We start from the raw sequence: 8,231 nt of genomic DNA on the forward strand, positions 1-8,231 counted from the left end.
TTGAGAAACAGATTGAGGTTTAGTAGGGATAACCAGGAATTTCATTTTAGACAGGTTGGCTAGATATGCCTTTCAGATATTAAAGTAGAAATGTGAACTTTAAAGACAGATTTGAGTTTGGATTGCTGAGAAGAAGTTTGGGCATGAGCTGTCATCCACTGACAGCTGTCACAGAGAAAAATGATTGCCGAAGGAAACTTGAGTGTCCACCATTTGAACCAGCAAACGACCCTTAGGAATGGGCAGAAGGTGGGAGGAAAACCAGGGGAGAGGGTTTTATGGAAGCCAGAAGAAAAAAATTCAAGGAGATTGAGGTCAGTTTGGGCCAATGTAGCTGAAAGATCAGAATATAACAAACCTGTCCATTGTACTATGTTTCACTGAATATAAGATGCCACCTAGTATAAGAATCACCATTATTTTATGTGCAACCAAGACAAAAATGCTAACATTTAGAATGATTAGATGTCATCAGCCATAAGACATCCCATTGTAGAGATGTTGGAAAATTATTTTAAATGTGCATCTCAAGGTGAAACATGGTATTTGTGGTACTGTGGAGGTTGGTGGTGACTGATGAGCAGTTTCAATGCAGTGTGAGTAGAATAAAGAGGAAGTTAAAATAGAAATTGTATATGTAAAGACTCTTGAAAAGTTTGGTTCTGAGGTGAAATAGGACAGCTGGCAAGGTACACAGATCAAGGGAAAGCTTTTTGGTATTTACTTTAGGATTGAACAATTAAGTTTTTTATTCATGCAATAAAAGCTTATTAATAGATTAACCTGGAAGATAATTTTGAGTGAAAAAATAAAATGCCAAAGATGTATCAAATATATAAAATTTTAAAATATAACGATACCACATACTGTGTATATATATATATATAGATGTGTGTGTGTGTGTGTGTTAAGTATGTTAAAGATAACATAAAAGTTATGTGTATGTATTCTTGTTTTCTTTAGTATCAGGTTTATTGGGCTATAATTTACATATTATATCATTTTAAACTTATTTATTTTAGAGAAAGAGGGAGGGAGGGAGAAACATCAATGTGAGACACATTGATTGGTTGTCTCCCGCACCCACATAACGGGGGCCAGGGACAGAACCTGCAACAAAAGGTACGTGCCCTTGACCAGGTATCAACCCTGCGATACTTTGGTCTGTGGGCTGACACTACCCACTTAGCAATATGGGCTAGGGCTCTTTTTTATTTTGGTCATCTTAATGTGAAGTGGTTTCTCATTGTGATATTGATGTGCATTTCCTTGATGGCTAATGAGGGTAAGTATCTTTTCATTTGGGTGTTGATAATCTGTGTATCTTCTTGGAGAAATATCTTCAGATTTTTGCCCATTTTTAAAAATTCAGTCATCTTTTTTTTATATATTTTTATTGACTTCAGAGAGGAAGGTAGAGGGAGAGAGAGATAGAAACATCAATGATGAGAGAGAATCTTTGATCAATGTTGAGAGAGAATATTTGATTGGCTGCCTCCTGCACGCCCCCCACTGGGGATTGACCCCACAACCTGGGCATGTACCCTTGACCAGAATTGAACCTGGGACCCTTTATCCGCAGGCTGATGCTCTATCCACTGAGCCAAACCAGCTAGGGCTCGGTCATCTTTTTATTATGGAGTTATTAAGAGTTCTTTATATATTCTAGACACAAGTCCTTTATCAGATTTATAATTTCCAAATATTATTTCCCATTCTGTGGATTGCCTTCACTTTCTTGGTAGCGTCCATTTGTAATATATCCATCCTACTTGGTAGTCTACCATAGACTACTATATAGAATTCATAATTTTGCTTAGATTAACCTGTAAACCCTCTTAAATCATCCTAAATTTTATAAGGCTTATGTAATCATATCCTGTAATTTGCTAAGAGTTTAACAGGAAGGCTGAAACTTGATTAAACTTCCTTTCCAGCCTGTGCCATCCCTGACATTGATGGTTGCCAGAGCTGTTTTTTAGGAACAAGCCCAGGATGTTTTGCAGCGCCAGGAGTTGATCTAGCAAAAACTGCCCAAGGCCAGTTTCAAGCGCCTTCGAAGACCCTCTAGTGACCTCCTCAAACTTTTCTCATTATAATATTAAAATCTCCTGCCAGGGGCTGAGATTTTCTGCCATTTTTGAGCACTCCATGTATTTATGGGCCTGTTTCCTAACTATGTATAGATGATGTAGCTCACCTTAATGTTTATGCATGATTTCCCTGAATAAAGACAAATCCGATCCTTTGAGGACAACTGTTTTTGGAAAGTGACCCCCGATGTGTCTGTCCTTGATTGCTGGCTCAGAAAAGATTTGTTCCTTCTCGTAAAATCATCTCAAAGTTGTCTTTTGGGTGGCAACTACTGACTAATTAAACTCGGTTCTGTCTGGTAACACTTTAAAGCACAAAAGTTTAAAAAATCTTTTTATTACTACAACAAGCATTTATTTCTCATTCATGTTACAATCAGTGGCTACAGGCCAGCTGCTTCAGCTCTGCTCCACGTGCTTTTTTTTTTTTTTAATCTTTGTTGTTGACAGTATTACATAAGGCCCTCTTTTCCCCCCATTGACCCCTGAGGATCACAGTTGCTGCCATGGGACCCTGCATCTCGCACCAGTGCCTCAAAGGACACATGCAGTCCCTGCCTGTTACCCACAGATACAGCAGGTGGGCTAACACGGCACCATCTCATTGCATTATCTGCTCCCAGATAGTGTGAAGGTGCCCGAGGTCACTGGTCTCCAGGTTCGAAGCTGCTTGGATCCCAAGACTGCACTGTCACACACTACAGCCACCACCAGGAGTAATGATTATCCTTTTCTTGTCCCTCACTTAGATGGGAATGCTTTTCATATTTCTTCATTAGTATGATGATTACTGTAGGTTTCTGGGAAACATCCTTTTTTAAATTAAGTAAATTTCTACTTCTTGTTTGCTTCTAAAGTTTTTATTCCTTTTAACAGAAATAAATACTAAGTTTCATTGCATGCCTATTTTGGGGGGAGCCTCTCCTAAATTTTTTTTTAAATTGGCTCTCTTATTGCAGATAACTAAATTAGTGGCTTTTTCTAATAATGAACCATTTTTTAATTCCTAGAATGAGCCCTACTTAATCAGGATATATCAATATTTTTAACATACAGCTGTAATCAACTTGCTCATATTTTCTCTATAAAAGTTGCATCTGTGTCCGGTAAGACTGACTTAGGGTTTTTTCTATTTATATTATTCTTAGTTTTTTTTCCTGTTTGTTGTATTTGTTTTGCTTTGTGGTGGTTGTTTTTTGTATCAGGGTTATATTAGCCTCATAAAGTAAATTGGGGGGGCTTTCTAACTTTTTTCTGGACGAGTCATGTTCAAGGTTTGTAGAATATACTCATTTCAAATGGGCCTTATGTCTTTTTAAGGGTAGATTTTCTGCTGTCTTTAGTAGTCCCATTGTTATTGGTTGGTTTAGCTTTTCTACTACTTTAATAAATTTCAGTATTTTGTTTTCTTTAAAAGTATTCATTCCAATTAGATTTTGAATTTTATTAATAAATTATGTCGAATTTAGCTTATAATTTAAAAATCTTATTTGTAGTTTTGTTCCCATTTTCATTCCTAATGGTATTTTTTTACATCTTCTCTTTTTTATCTTGATACTAAAGGTTTTATTTCTTTGTTCACCTTTTCAAATAACAGGCTTCTATTAATTGGTTCTACCAGGTTTTATTGTTATTTTAACAGCAATAGAAATTCATTGATGTGTATGTGTTTTAAAGCTTCTTAAATTGAAAGCTTAGTTCACTTTTAACCTTTTTTCTCTAAAAAATTATTTGTGGCTATAAAATATCTCTGTGAATTGTTGGCTGCATCCCATGGATTTTGATATGCAATAGTCTCATGTTGTCATTCATTTCTAAATACACTAAAATTTATATTGTGATTTACTTTTTAACCTCCACCTATTTAGAATGGCATGCATTTTGACTGTGGGTTCTCCATCAATTTAATCTCATTTGCTTTTTTTTTCCCCTTCAAGTGACTCCTCATCATTTTAGATCCACCAATTGATCCCATCTTGTTTTCCAGTGCTATTTTGGACTGAAGTATATACAAATGTACATTTCTATGATTTCTAGGGTCAAGAGCTGGAAGGTCAAGAGCTGGAGGGGAAAGTAGGCACATGGACTCCGTGTATCAGCAGCATGATCTCATCTCCCCCAGCATTTTTTAAAGATGAGAGATTCCAGATCATGTTTATACCTAATGAGAGCAGCCCAGAAGAGAGAGAGACAGACACTGTCAGAAAAGAGATACTTTTAAATGGAAGTCCTTGAAAGGAGACAAACAATGCAATGATGAGCACAAAGAGGAGGAAATTGGCCTGTGATAAAGGAAAGATGGGTCCTTCATTGCAACAGAGGAAAGAAGGAGAGAGATGATGGGTTTGATGCATCCTAGTGTTCTCTTTATCAAGCCAGATACTCCCAGCTTTCACAGTTGGTTTTTAATGATATCTTCCTGGATTCCTCCTGTTACTTGGTCCTTAATTAAACGATCAAACGGGGAGAAAAAAAAAAGGTTACTGTAAAAGCATAATGTTGACAAAGATCAAACAGTTCAGAATACCAGGACCATTAACTTCCTTGTTCTGGACACTGTCCTCTTTTTAAGTCCAAAATTGCTTTATACTCTATAGTCATTGCCTATCTGTAGGCTTTTTTGTGTAAACTGTTATAAACTAGTAGGTCTTGCCTAATTTGTATTTGCATAGAGAATAGCACAAAAACCCATAGTCAACAGGACTCAATTCAATCATTCTCTGAAACATATTAGACCTGTCTCTGGGGTGTCTTCTCAAATCTGCTGTGCTAGCCCCAAGTCAGACTTCTACCATCTGCTACTGGGACTCCTGCAGCAATCTCTTCACTGGCCATTTTTCTCTTTCTTCTATTTCTAGTCCTTACTCCCTATTGCTCTCAGAATTGTCTGTCTACAGATAGCCCTAACCATGCCATGATTCTTATATAAGAAATGAATTTCTGGAGAATAAAGTCTAAACTGCTCATCATGACCTTCAAGATCCTTTACTATCTGGTCCTCACCTACCTTTCTAGAACCCACAATGTCTATTGAACAAAAGGGGCTGTGGAGTTTAAATTGAACACAGGCTAAGTGAAATGATGTAGTTCTATAAATTAAATAAGAATATCTTTACCTAAAATTTCTAATTTTACTTATTGCTTTTCATTACGTTCTTAGACATGTCACTTTTCCTTTGTGTTTCACTGCTTCATTTATAATATAAGGGCCTACTACTTTGTATGAATTAACCAAAAATTCAGTAAAATATTTAGCTAGTAAGTCATCTCTCTTTTTTAATATCTTATTGGTCAGTAGTATTTTTTTTTTAATATATTTTATTGATTTTTTACAGAGAGGAAGGGAGAGAGATAGAGAGTTAGAAACATCGATGAGAGAGAAACATCGATCAGCCGCCTCCTGCACATCTCCTACTGGGGATGTGCCTGCAACCCAGGTACATGCCCTTGACCGGAATCGAACCGGGGACCTTTCAGTCCGCAGGCCGACGCTCTATCCACTGAGCCAAACCGGTTTCGGCTAGTCAGTAGTATTTTTTAAAATATATTTTTATTGATTTCAGAGAGGAAGAAAGGGGGGGGGGAGAGATAGAAACATCAATGATGATAGAGAATCATTAATCGGCTGCCTCCTGCATGCCCCACACTGGGGATCAAGCCTGAAACCCTGGCATGTGCTCTTGACCGGAATCAAACCCAGGACCCTTCGATCTTCAGGCCAACGTTCTAGTCACTGAGCCAAACCAGCTAGGGCAAGTCATCTCTCTTTTTAACCTTATCTTCTGCCTCAACCTAATCATGAAATGATCATCTAAATTCAGTATGGCAAGTACTATCATACTGAGCTACCTTTTATTCATGTTCTTTCCTTTAAGAACCATTTCCACTCTATCACCCTCTACCCCAACTCCTATTTCTCCTGTCAATGTAAGAAACATTCAAACCTGTAGAGAATTTTTATGAGTTTATTTGAGCCAAACTGTCTACAATTGCCGGGAAGCAAAATCTCAATGGATTGAGATAATGCTCCAGAGAATGGTAGTTTTGCACCGTATTTTATACTTTACAATCAAAAGAGCAGATGCAGTGGGCTACATGAAACCCACTGTTGATAGATTAGGGAGGTGAGAGAAAGCAAAGTAGGGAAACCTCTGGGATTGGAAGAAAAGTAAAATGATAAGGAGCATATATCTTTTACATAGGTGGGTACAGGATAGTTAACAGTCAACAATTAACTCAATTAACAGTGAGGGGATTTGTGGTCTCCGCAGAGTGGTGCCTGTGCTTTGAGGGGTCCAGAAAAAGGAAAAAGACAGCTCAGTTAAGGTAAAGAGGAAGATGCCAGCCTAGGACATGACTACCCATCATAAACTGCTTTCAGTTAAAAAAGTTTTAATTTCAGACCATCCTTTGTGATTACTTTAGGTCTTTGAGTTTGCAAGGCTGCCATGCAGGCCTTCCCTGAGCTTGTCAGGTTAGCATGTGGCCCCTATTAGTCCACAAATTTATTTGAGCCAAACTGAGGACAATTGCCAGGAAGCAAAACCTCAACAGATTGAGAAAATGCTCTGGAAAATGACAGTTCTGTACCTTATTTTATACATTACAATCAAAAGAGGAGATGTAAGCCCTGACTGGTGTGGCTCAGTTGGTTGAGCATCATCCCTTGCACGAGAGGTCACAGGTTCCATTCCTGGTCAGGGCACGCCTGGGTTGCAAGCTCCTCCCCAGTAGGGGGTGGGCAGGAGGTAGCCGATCCATGTTTCACTCTCTCTCCCTCTCCCTTTCTCTTCCTTTAAAATATCAATACAAACATATTTTACAAGAAACAAGGAGATGTAAGTGGGTTACATGAAACCCATTGGTGTAGATTAGGGAGGCAGGAGAAAGCCAAGTGTGGGGTGAGGGAGTTGGAGGACAGACACACAACCTCTGGGACTGGATAAAAAGTAAAATGATAGACACATACTTCTTTTTATATAGGGAACCCCTCTGTTCTATACTGTCTCGTTGCTCCTTCTCCTTCTTGACGGACCTCACTACAGTTGTAATCATGCGACCAGTTGTGTGGTGTTGACTTTTCCTCGTCTTCTTCACTAAACTATGAGGATGGGGGTGTGACTGTTTTGTTCCCTACCTGGTGCTCGGCACATGAATGAACTTTAGTTGCCACAGGGACAAAACACTTCAAAGTTGAGAAACAGTTCCCTAGCAAACTCCCAATGGAGTGCACCCTCGCCTTTCCCCTCCTCCTTCCCCCAGGCCCTTTTCCTTGCCTCTTTCCTAAGCTCCAAGCGCCCTTCTTTTGCCGCTGTAACTTGTTTCCTGAGCCCCTTTCTTCCACGGATCACTTCTATTTCTGTGACTTTCTAAATAAACTTTCTTATAAGTGTGAAAAAAAAGAGAAAGAAATATTGCCCTAATAACTCAAAGCCCGCTTTAAAAAATGAGGCGACTGGGGCCCAGAGGTGCGAAGAGGTTCACCGAAGGACTCCGAGCCAATCGGAAGTAAGGATGTGCATAAGCCTGGGTCCAAATGGGTTCTCCGCTCCCTCCTGGCCCACGGCCTTTGTCTGTCTTTCCCTCACCATGGCTTTCATGGCTCTCTGCTCAAATGCCTCCGAGAAGCCTTTCCTAACCCCAATCCTCTTGGAGCTGCAGTGCAACCTCGTGATGTACAATTGGCAACACTCCACGTTGACAGCCTTAGTGGTCACACCCCAGTCCTCTGAGCAATCTCATTTGGTGCCGGCGATCACTGCCTGCCTCCTGGGTGCGCAGGTACTGTTTCCAGGGGATGGGTGACTGGGTGGCTCTGGCGCTCACCTCCATCACCGGGGCTGGACAGGCGACCTGGGGTCCTGTGCGAGGTGTGAGGCCCCGAATTCCAGGCCTCACGGTCGCGGTCCCGCCTCCTTCAGGCCTCGGCAGCGCTGATTGGTTGATCCGCATAGCGGAGGCGGCGGAGGGGGCCACACGCGCCCCCTCCTCATCTCCGCGGAGGCGCGCCCGCGGCACGCGACGGGGCGGGGCCGAGGGTGAGTGACGGCCGCTCCGGTCCAATGGGGCGGGCGCGCGCCGCAGCCGCCACCAACCGCAGCCGCCGCCACCACCGCAGGCCGCCGCCGGAGCTCGGCC

The 8,231-nt window shown here is 40.8% G+C and overlaps 1 protein-coding gene across 1 annotated transcript in view; it reads left to right on the top strand.

Annotated features, from left to right (window-relative positions):
* Nucleotides 1-7,833: 7,833 nt before the first annotated feature.
* The window catches only part of PODXL2 (podocalyxin like 2), a 27,306-nt gene continuing 26,908 nt past the window's right edge, over nt 7,834-8,231 (top strand). The window contains exon 1 of the mRNA XM_023756138.1: nt 7,834-7,874. The gene's annotated coding sequence lies outside the window, so the exon portion shown is untranslated. The remainder of the gene's footprint in view (nt 7,875-8,231) is intronic.

The sequence above is a fragment of the Myotis lucifugus genome, unplaced genomic scaffold (assembly GCF_000147115.1).
Source record: "Myotis lucifugus unplaced genomic scaffold, Myoluc2.0 scaffold_90, whole genome shotgun sequence".
Lineage (NCBI taxonomy): Eukaryota > Metazoa > Chordata > Mammalia > Chiroptera > Vespertilionidae > Myotis > Myotis lucifugus.